Genomic DNA, 12,093 nt, shown 5'->3' on the forward strand with positions numbered 1-12,093 from the left:
ATATCACTTGTCACAGCTCACCACCAATGAATCATTTAAATTGAAGAGATGTCAAGATTTTCTGATTGAGTCCCCAGTGAAGCCATTGCAGCTTACAAAAAGCACCAGAGATTCCTGTGCATTAAAACTTCCTGGGAAAATGTTTGGCCCCACACCATGGATGCTTAATCTAGCCATCCACATATTAGCCCCTTCTCCCTAAAATTCAGACATACCTCCATATGGGCTGGACTGCAAGACAGCAGAATAGACACATGGCAGAATTCAAAAATTGTTTTTCTTTCCCGTCCTGGCCCCTCATCCATGAGTTGCTCTTGTGTAATCTTGTTTTCTTTTCTCTGCCAATAGATTCCTTGTGGACCATCCCCCAAGTGCACTGACATGCTCAAACAGGTTTAAAAGTTAGAGGAGAAACAAAAACTTTGATGTCAGACTTGGGTTTGAATTCTAACTTATCCATTTACTAGTCTTTAATTTCTAAGTTACTTAATTTCTCTGTACCTCAATGTATTCATCAATAAGGAGGATATAAAAATATCTGTCTTGGGGGCTATTGTGAGAATAAAACAAATGTAGGAGTGCCTGGGTGGTTCAATTGGTTAAGTTGCCAACTCTTGATTTTGGCTCAGGTCATGATCTCAGGGTCTTGGGATAGAGCCCTGTGTTGGCCTCCATGCTCACCAGGAGTCTGCTTCAGGATTCTCTCTCCAAGTGCCCCTCCCCCCCACTCTCTCTTTCTAAAATAAATAAATAAATCTTTTAAAACATCAAATGTAAACAAAGTGACTTGCACAGTGTCTGGCACATAGTTGATGCAGAGAAAATGGTATCTGTTTTTCTTATTAAAGCAATATCATGATGTGATGAGCACTGGGTGTTATACACTACTAATGAATCATTGAACACTATATAAAAAACTAATGATGTACTGTATATTGGATAAGTGAACTTAATAATAAAAAAGCAATATCTGAATACATGCTACACTCATGCTGACAGATCCTATTGGTCATGTAGCAATGGAAGAAAGGAGATTGAGGGAGGGAGCTTAGAACTCTGAATACAGTCATTAAAAGTATAGAGAAGATACAGTCGTTATTCTTGGCAGGTAGGGCCATATGAGCAAAAATGTATAAGTCAGAGTAAGAAATCTTGTTTGGGGAAAGAGTAAGAGTCCATGTTGTCTGGGGCAGAGCCACCATATTAGATTAATGAAGAATTACTTGATTGAATTAGAAAAGTATAGGAAATACAATGAGTTATTGTCTCTTTATTTATCCACTTCTCTTGACCCGCATTTAGACTATTATCTCACCATTAAAGGGCTTAAAGAACTCCTAATTTTGATTTGGCTCAGCCTAATTCAGGGGATGGTCTTGGGATTATATCTCCTGGTAGTCATATTCTGGTAGTGTAAGCTTGGACTTTGCACATAACATTTCCTCAGCTATAATGGGGCAATGATGCCAACCACATGGATTATTACAAGGATTAGAAAAGAAGATGCATGTGAGGGCCTAGAACCATAGCCTCTGGATCTCAGGTGCAGATCATGTACCAATCTTCAGCATCTCATCCATGACGTGATTTCTGCTACTATACTACCCCCTTATAGGAATACCAAGACTGTAAGGAAAATTTCACCATCCTTGGCTTATGCAGGCAATTTTGCTAATTATTGATCTTATTCCTTTAAGCAATTTCTTCTGTTGTGTTTTAAGAATGAGTTTCATTTGGATTGTGAAATCTTTGTGTTTTATCTTTCACTAAAGAAATGTTGCTTTAGCTTATAAATTAAAAGATATCTACGTCCAAAAAAGACTTTAAAGATGTTGGAACCATGTCAAAGGAATAGGAGAGGTCAGAGAAATAACTTAGGTCTAGGTACTTCTCTTTTATTTTTTTAAGATTTTATTTATTTATTTACTTACTTATTTATTTATTTATTTGACAGAGAGAGAGAGCCAGCGAGAGAGGGAACACAAGCAGGGGGAGTGGGAGAGGAAGAAGCAGGCTCCCAGTGGAGCAGGGAGCCTGATGTGGGGCTTGATCCCAGGACTCTGGGATCACTCCCTGAGCCGAAGGCAGATGCTTAATGACTGAGCCACCCAGGCACACCTAGGTACTTCTCTTAATCTCACATTTTAAGCAGATTTCCATTTTAGGTCCAGAAGCCTGGAATGAGAAGGTAAACAAAAAACTTAAGCCATGATAAAACAGGGAAATCCCCACATTAGAACTTTTGTGCAAGCTTTCTGAGTTTAATCTGTTCAGAGCCCAAATACACCAAAAAAATCAATCATTATGAGTAAATGATCTGTGAGGATCAGAGAACAGAGTTGCCAATGTGATTCAATGGAGAAAGGCCAGTCTTTCCTTTCTTTCTTTCTTCCTTTCTTTCTTTCTTCCTTTCTTTCTTTCTTCTTTCTTTCTCTTTCTTCTTTCTTTCTTTCTTCTTTCTTTCTTTCTTTCTTTCCTTCCTTCCTTCCTTCCTTCCTTCCTTCCTTCCTTCCTTCCTTTTTCTTTCTTTCTTTCTTTCTTTCTTTCTTTCTTTCTTTCTTTCTTTCTTTCTTTCTTTCTTTCTTTCTTTTTATTATATTATGTTAGTTACCATACAGTACATCCCTAGTTTTTGATGTAAAGTTCCATGATTCATTACTTGCGTATAACACACAGTGCACCATGCAATATGTGCCCTCCTAATGCCCATCACCAGCCTATCCCATTCCCCCACCCCCCTCCCCTCTGAAGCGCTCAGTTTATTTCCCATAGTCTTTCATGGGTCATTCCCCCTTCTGTTTACCCCCCTTTCTTCTTCCCTTTCTTCTCCTACCGATCTTCTTACTTCTTATGTTCCATAAATGAGTGAAACCCTATGATAATTGTCTTTCTCTGCTTGATTTATTTCGCTTAGCATTATCTCCTCCAGTCCCGTCCATGTTGCAGCAAATGTTGAGAAATCATTCTTTTTGATGAAGGCCAGTAGGGAAGGCCAAATTCTGCTGAAACAATTTGACTATATTAAGTAAAAAAAGCAAACAATGACTGCCACTTCCACCATAACAATGAAAACCCCTGCATCCATAGCTTGCACCATATATAAAAATTAACTAGAAATGGGCTAAATGTAAAATAGCGTAAACAACGCACACACATATATGCACTCACACACACATGCATGCACATACCTGCACACACATTTGCTCAAATATGCAAATAATAATTTACGGTTTTGTTGTTGGCAGATAAATTAAGTTTTGAGTAGAGGAATGGGATTGTTATGTTGTATTCTAGAAAGTTCACGTGTCTGTTATATCATTACAAGACTAATGGGTAGCCAAGACAATTGCAGAGAGATTAAGGGAAGACTATTGTAATAATCCAGTTAAGATTTGATAGTGATAGCATTAATAAGGTGAAAAGTGGTCAGATTCAGGATATATTTTGAATCAGAGCTGAAAGGATTTCTTGACTGATTGACTATGCCTTGTGGAGGGGGGGAGAAAGGATTTAAGGATAAATTGTAAGGTTTTCTTCCTGAGCAACAGGCAGAAGGAATTTGCCATTAACTGGGTGGGAAAAAGTGGGGAATTAGAAGGTTTATAATCAATAGTTATGTTTTCTACATGTTAGATTTGAAACACCTATTAGAAAGCCAAGTGGAGATATTTATTTATTTATTTATTTATTTATTTATTTATTTATTAACTTTATTGAGAAACCATTGAGAAATACAATTGTATATATTTAAAGTCTACAATGTAATAACTTGATATACATATATATTATAGAATAATTACAAAGATCAAGATAGTTAACACAGCATCATCTCAAATAGTTAACACAGTTAACTCGTGTGTGTGTGTGTGTGTGTGTGTGTGTGCGCGCGCGCGCGCGTGCGGTTTGGTGAGAATGCTTAAGATTTGCTCTCAGTGACTTTCAAGTACACAATACCTACCATATTCTTTTTTTTTTTTAAAGAGGGAGCATGGGAGGGGCAGAGAGAGAGAAGAGGGAGAGAGAGAATCTTAAGCAAGTTCCATGCCTAGCATGGAGCCCCACTCAGAGCTTGATCTCACAGCCCTGAGATCATGACCTGAGCTGAAATTAAGAGCTGGATGCTTAAATGACTGAGCCACCTAGGTGCCCCCACAATGCTATACTCTTTTTTTGGCATAGTCACTATGCTGTATATTAGATTCCTAGAACTTCTTTTTATAACTGAAAGTTTCCAACAGGAGATATTTAATAGGCAATTGTATATACACAAGTCTGGAATTTAGAAAAGAGATACAGGCTGAAGATGAAAATTTTGGATTCATCATCAAATATGTGGTGTTTAAAGCCATGTAATTAAATAGGATCACTTTGAAGAAAGGGCTGAGGACTGAACACTGGCAAACTCAAACTTAAAGGTAAAAAAGATGAGCTGGAACCAACAGAGGAAATTGAGAAGGAGTAGATAATTAGAGAGGAGGATGGTAAATAGCAGTTCCAGAGATCAATGAGAAAATGTTTAAAGGAAAGAGTAATTTGATGTATCAAATTATGCTGGGAAATCAAGTAAGCAAAAGGAGAATTGACCATTGGGTTTAGCATCATGGTAATCTCAACAAGACTAAGTTTGGTAGAATAAAAGTGACAGCTTGATTAGACTTTGAAAATGGAGAAAGGGAGTAGAAAAAGTGAATGGAGACAAATCAGGCAGTTTTGCCTTAAAAAGAAAACAGAAATAGAATGGTAATTGGAGATGGACTGGGATCAAAGAAATGTTGTTTTATTTTTAAGTAGCAACTGTTACAGCTCATTTATATACTGACAGAATGATTTAGTAGGGAAGCAAAAACAGGGGCAGAAAAGAACAGGGACAACTTTAGAGCAATGTCTGAGTAGGAGAGAAGGAATTCCTTCTCCTTCACAATTGGTATATACAGGTATTGGCCTTAGATAGGCATAGGGAAAATATGGCATATCAAGAAGGAAAACAGAGTATATGGACATAGTAGCAGGGAGATTGGTAAATTGAGGAGCAGAATACATAAAAGTTCTCCTTATGATTGCATCTATATTGTCAGTAAAATAAGAAGCTAAATAATCGGCTGTGAGTGAAGAGAGGTAAGGAGTTATTGCAGGTTTGAGATAAAATAATCACTGGGTAGAGTAAAAGAATATTTGGAAATGTAGTAGAATAACTGAGCAGCTGTCAGGGACAGTTTGAATGAGGTGGTGACAAAGTTAAAGTGAGATAGTCACCAGAGTTGTGTGTGTGTGCATGTGTGTTATGTGTGTATGCACACATGCACTTATGTGCATGAATTTGTGTTTCTAGTCACATTCTGCAGTTCAGATGCAGTCATTGAGAAAGTGATGATTTGAATTTATTCAGGATTTGCATTTTGCCCTGAGAAGTTCAATTCAGGGAGAGAGGGGCAAGAACTTTGAGAGTTTTCGCAGTAAAGTAATAATGATCTTGGGCCTTAAAATCTAAGCTGAGTAAGGATCAAAGTGAGGATACGTAAGGAAGCAGGAGATGGATAAATCAATGAATTGGAGGTTTCAAGGCATTTGAGGAATTGTTGCAGTGGGAATATTAGATTGATTAAATAGAAAAAAAGTAGTGGCCAAAGAGGGGAGATCTTGAAATGGAATTTATGAGTGATGTAATAATGTAATAATGGCATGATGTAATACATGACTCAGAAAGTCTATGTAAATGTAGATTGGAAGACAAGACCATGGTAGGAGAGGAGATGAAGAAATTGTGAGGCCACAATATTGGAAGCATCATCTGTATACATTCCGGTTATCTATTGTTGCATAGTGAATCTCCCTGAAACTTAGTTAAAACAATTATTATCTCTCATAGTACTGTAGGTCGACTAGGCTTAGCTGGACAGTTCTTTATTGGGGTCTCTCATGTGATTGCATTCAAGTGCCAGCTGGAATTTCAGTCTTCTGAACACTCAATAGCTGTAATTCCAAAATGCCTCATTCATATGGCTGACAGTCAGTGCTAGCTGCTGGCTGGACACTGGGCTATTTGCTTTTTTGTTTGTTTGGTTTTTGTTCTGTTTTGTTTGTTTGTTTGTTTGTTTCTTTCTTTCTTTCTTTCTTTCTTTCTTTCTTTCTTTTTCTTTTACCAGAGTGCCAACATATGGCCTTTACATGTAGCTTGGACTTCTAATATCACAAGTGCTGGTTTCCAAAGAGAAGTGTCCCAAGAGTGAGCATTCCAAAAGGTAGAAATCAGAAGCTCCAAAGCTGGTAAAGGGTTATACCCAAACTGATGCAGTGTCATATCTACCATATTCCATTAGTAGAAGCAATCTCAGGGCCCACATAGATTCAAAGGAGTAGGGAGAACAGATCCCAGCTCTTGATGGGAACATAAAACATTGTAGAAGAACATGTAGAATGGGAAATATTGTTGTGGTCATTTTGGGGAAATAAAATCTGCCACAGTGTGGATATCCAATCAATAAGAATAATGACAAGACTAGCGTTAGAGAGAGAGAGTGTGAGCCAGGTCCTAAAATAACGGTTAGGAAGTATAACTCAGAGGTCTATATAGATATCTGCAAGGAGAGAGAGAAGATAATGAGTTCATTGACATGAGCTTTAGCAAACTTGGGGTTTGAGGGAAGAGGAAAGGGCAATGGTATAAAAGTGGCAAGGAGAAGCAGAGTTATCTACACCCTCAGGCCAAGTGACAAAAGAGGAAAGAAAATATCTACCATTACAGAAGGCTACAAAGAAAGAGGCATTCTCAAGGGACAACCAAGTCTCAGAGAAGGAAGGTAAAGATTATGTTCAGAAGAGATGTTGAGCATACAATGGATATTTTTATTATGTTCAATTAGCCAACATATAGTACATCATTAGTTTTTGATATAGTGTTCAACAATTCATTAGTTTCATATAACACCCAATGCTCATCACATAATGAACACTCCTCCTTAATACCAATCACCTGGTTACCCCATTCCCCCAACCCCTCTCTTCTGTAACCCTCAGTTTGTTTCTCAGAGCCCAGAGTCTCTCATGTTTTATCTCCCTCTCTGATATCTTCCCATTCAGTTTTTCCTCTCTTCCCCTATGATCCTCCATGCTGTTCCTTATGTTCCACATATGAGTGAAACCATATGATAATTCTCTTTCCCTGCTTGACTTATTTCACTTAGCATAATACCCTCCAGTTCCATCTATGTCAATGCAAATGGTAAGTATTCATCCTTTTTGATGGCTAAGTAATATTCCATTGTATATATGGACCACATCATCTTTATCCATTCATCTGTTGAAGGACATCTCACCTCCTTCCACAGTTTGGCTATTGCACGTTGCTTCTATGAACATTGGGGTGCACGTGCCCCTTCTTTTCACTACATCTCTTTCTTTGGGGTAAATACCGAGTAGCATCAATGGATTTTACTAATGACAATTCAAGAACCCCAGAGGAAAATGTGGAAGGATGTGTAGAGTTGGGGGAGGGTGGGAGACAGAGTCAAATTAGGGAATATACAGAGTCATAAAGGGAGGAGAGTTAGATGATGAATGATGTAGGAATCTTGAGCTTCTTTGGTGAACGATAAAAACAAATTTACTGAACATGATGGAACTAAGACATGATGGTCTGTAAGACAATTTGTTACATGAAAGCTGCACATATTGGTGAAGGTATTCCCAAGGTTTTTCTGGAGCAGATAGAGCTTTGTGAGACTCCTCTTCAATTATTTGGCCCCAGCAATGGTTATTTCTGTAAGAGAAAAATTGATTTTTAATATATCCATGGGTAAATATTATATAGCTTTTTCTCTATTTTGTTTTGTTTTGGGCAGCTTATTGAAGTATAATTCACATACAATAAACTATAGAAACTACATTTCTAAGTATACAATTTAATAAGTGTTCTAACAGTGTAACCATCACCACAGCCAAGATAATGAACATATCCACAATCCCAAATACTTACTCATGTTGCCTTACAACCCTTCTCTTCTGTCTTCCCTCACTTCAGTCTTCAGGCAATCATTAGTCAGCATTCTGTCATTATAGATTAATTTGAAATTAGCAGAATTTTAGATAAATGAAATAATACAATCTGTACTCTTCTTCTGTCTGGCTTCTTCACACAGCCATAATTATTTTGAGATTAGTTTATGTTGTTGAGTGTATCAACAGTCCACAATTTGTTCACACATTCACATGTTGATAGTTTTGTGGTTTGTTTCCAGTTTATAACTATTACAAATAGATCTGCTATAAACATTCCTATGCAAGTCTGTATGAATGTATGCTTTCATTATTCTTTGTTAAGTTCTTAAGAGTACATAGTCTGAATTATATGGTAGGTGTTTGTTTAGCTTTTTAAGAATTTGCCAAACTGTTTTCCAAAATGAATATACATTAATACTCCCACTAGTCATGTATGAGAGTTTTAGTTTCTCATTATTATTCTCTCTGATGATCTCTTAATATATATATATATTCTCTTAATATATTATATATTCTCTTTATATATATTCTCTTTTTATTTATATATATATTTATTTTATTTATATGTATATTATTTTATTTATATATATATTTATATATATATTCTCTTTTTAATTAAGCTTAAAGAAGGGGCTACTTAAGTAGCCCCAACATGGGGCTTAAACTCACAGCCCTGAGATCAAGACCTGAGCTAAAATCAAGAGTCATATGCCTAACCAACTGAGCCACTCAGACCCCTAAAATCCCCTTTTATTGGGGGGTGTATATAACATTTATGATTAATGTTATTATTGATATGGTTAGAATTAAGGATATTATTTTCTAATTGTGTTCTATTTGTCCATCTTGTTCTCTGTTTCTCTTTCCTTTTTGTTTCTCTTTTTCTTTTTTTTTAATATTTTTTTATTATATTATGTTAGTCACCATACAGTACATCCCTGGTTTTTGATGTAAAGTTCCATGATTCATTAGTTGCGTATAACACCCAGTGCACAATGCAATACGTGCCCTCCTTACTGCCCATCACCAGCCTATCCCATTCCCCCACCCCCCTCCCCTCTGAAACCCTCAGTTTGTTTCTCATAGTCCATAGTCTCTCATGCTTCATTTCCCCTTCTGATTACCCCCCTTTCTTTATCCCTTTCTTCTCTTACCGATCTTCCTAGTTCTTATGTTCCATAGATGAGAGAAACCATATGATAATTGTCTTTCTCTGCTTGACTTATTTCACTTAGCATTATCTCTTCCAGTGCCATCCATGTTGCAGCAAATGTTGAGAAATCTTTCTTTTTGATAGCTGAATAATATTCCATTATATATATGGACCACAACTTCTTAATCCAGTCACATTTGGGTCTTTCATCCATTTTGAGTTTATCTTTGTGTATGGTGTAAGAGAATGGTCTAGTTTCATTCTTCTGCATGTGGCTGTCCAATTTTCCCAGCACCATTTATTGAAGAGACTGTCCTTTTTCCATTGGATAGTCTTTCCTGCTTTGTTGAAGATTAATTGACCATAGAGTTGAAGGTCATTTTGGGTTCTCTATTCTGTTCCATTGACCTATGTGTCTGTTTTTGTGCCAGTACCCTGCTGTCTTGATGATCACAGCTTTGTAACACAGCTTGTAGTCAGGCATTGTGATGCCTCCAGATTTGGTTTTCTTTTTCAACATTCCCCTGGCAATTCAGGGTCTTTTCTGGTTCCATAAACAATTTGAGGATTGTCTGTTCCAGTTCTGTGAAAAATGTTGATGGTATTTTGATAGAGATTACATTTAATGTGTAGGTTGCTCTGGGCAGCATAGACATTTTCACAATGTTTATTCTTCCAATCCATGAGCTTTTCCATCTCTTTGTGTCAATTTCTTTCATAAGTGTTCTGTAGTTTCTAGAATACAGATCCTTTACCTCTTTGGTTAGTTTTATTCCTAATATCTTATAGTTTTTGGTGCAATTGTAAATGGGATTGATTCCTTAATTTCTCTTTCTTCAGTCACATTGTTCGTATACAGAAATGCCACTGATTTATGTGCATTGATTTTGTATCCTGCCATGTTTCTGAATTGCTGTGTGAGTTCTAGCAATTTTGGGGTGGAGTCCTTTGGGTTTTCCACATTAAGTATCATGTCATCTGCAAAGATAGAGAGTTTGACTATCTCTTTGCCAATTTGGATGTTTTTAATTTATTTTGTGGTCATAGTTGTCTGATTGCTGAAGCTGGGACTTCTAGTACTATGTTGAATAATAATGGTAAGAGTGGGCATCCCTAGGGGAGCCTGGGTGGCTCAGTCAGTTAAGCGGTGTCTTTGGCTTAGGTCATGATCCCAGGGCCCTGGGATTGAGCCTCTCATTGGGCTCTCTGCTCAGTGGGGAGCCTGCTTCTGCCTCTTCCTCTGCCTGCTTCTCCCCCTGCTTGTGCTCTCTCTGTCAAAATAAGAAATAAAATCTTAAAAAATAAAAAAACAATAGGCATCCCCGTCATGTTCCTGACCTTAAGGGAAAAGCTCTTGGTTTCTTCTCATTGAGAATGATATTTGCTGTTGGCTTTTCATAGATGACTTTTATGATATTGAGGTATGTTCCCTCTATCCTTATACTTTGAAGAGTTTTAATCAAGAAAGGATGCTGTATTTTGTCAAATGCTTTTTCTGCATCAGTTGAGAGGATCACATGGTTTTTGTCTTTTCTTTTATTAATGTGATCTATCATGTTGATTGATTTGCAAATGTTGAACCACCTGGCATTCCAGGAATAAATCCCACTTCATCGTAGTGAACAATCCTTTTAATGTACTGTTAGATCCTATTGGCTAGTATCTTGGTGAGCATTTTGGCATCCTTATTAATCAGGGATATTGGTCTGTAATTCTCCATTTAGATGGGGTCTTTGGTTTTAGGATCAAGGTAATGCTGGCCTCATAGAACGAGTTTGGAAGTTCTCCCTCCATTTCTATTGAAGCAGCTTCAGTAGAATAGGTATTATTTCTTCTTTAAATGTTTGGTAGAATTCCCCTGGGATGTCATCTGGCCTGGTTATGGCTCTGTTCAGATGGTCTGCTTCAGTCTTTGGAGTTTATAAGTTTCCAGGAGTGCATCCATTTCTTCCAGATTGCCTAATTTGTTGGCATATAGTTGCTCACCATATGTTCTTGAGATTATTTATATTTCCCTGGTGTTGGTCATGATCTCGCCCCTTTCATTCATGATTTTATTAATTTGGGTCCTTTCTCTTTTCTTTTGGATGAGTCTGGCCAATGGTTTATTGATCTTATTAATTCTTTCAAAGAGCCAGCTTCTAGTTTTGTTGATCTGTTCTACTGGTTTCTATTTCATTGATCTCTGCTCTAATCTTTATTATTTCTCTTCTCCTGCTTTGTTTAGGCTTTATTTGCTGTTCATTCTCCAGCTCCTGTAGGTATAAGATTAGCTTGTATATTTCAGATTTTTCTAATTTTTTGAGAGAGGCTTATATTGTAATATACTTTCCTCTTAGGACTGCCTTTGCTGTATCCCAAATATTTTGAACTGATGTTTTTCATTTTAATGAACGAATTTCTAAAATTCTTCTTTAATTTCCTGGTTGACCCATTCATTCTTTAGTAGGATGCTCTTTAACCTCCAAGTGTATGAGTTCCTTCCAAACTTAATCTTGTGATTGAGTTCCAGTTTTAAAGCACTGAGGTCTGAAAAAATTCAGGGAATAATCTCAATCTTTTGGTATCAGCTGAGAACTGATTTGTGACCCAGTATGTGATCTATTCTGAAGAAAGTTCCATGTTCACTTGAGAAGAATGAGTATTCTGTTGTTTTAGGATAGAATATATCTGTGAAGTCCATCAGATCCAGTGTGTCGTTCAAAGCTCTTGTTTCTTTGTTGACTTTCTGTTTAGATGATCTGTCCATTGCTGTGAGTGCAGTTTTTAAGTCCCCCATTATTGATGTAGTATTATCAATGTGTTTCTTTAGTTTGGTTATTAATTGGTTTATGTAGTTGTCTGCTTCCACGTTGGGGGCATAAATACTCACAATTGTTAGATCTTCTTGTTGGATAGACCCTTTAAGTATGATATAGTGTCCCTCTACATCTCTTACTACAGTC

The 12,093-nt window shown here is 37.0% G+C and overlaps 1 long non-coding RNA gene across 1 annotated transcript; it reads right to left on the minus strand.

Annotated features, from left to right (window-relative positions):
- Nucleotides 1-6,825: 6,825 nt before the first annotated feature.
- LOC130543370 (uncharacterized) lies at nt 6,826-8,049 on the minus strand. Its single transcript, XR_008958692.1, has 2 exons — nt 7,973-8,049; nt 6,826-7,756 (listed from the first exon to the last, which is right to left on the minus strand). It is a non-coding gene; the product is annotated as an uncharacterized LOC130543370 (long non-coding RNA).
- Between the last annotated feature and the right edge of the window lie 4,044 nt (nt 8,050-12,093).

Source organism: Ursus arctos, unplaced genomic scaffold (genome assembly GCF_023065955.2).
Source record: "Ursus arctos isolate Adak ecotype North America unplaced genomic scaffold, UrsArc2.0 scaffold_11, whole genome shotgun sequence".
Taxonomy (NCBI): domain Eukaryota; kingdom Metazoa; phylum Chordata; class Mammalia; order Carnivora; family Ursidae; genus Ursus; species Ursus arctos.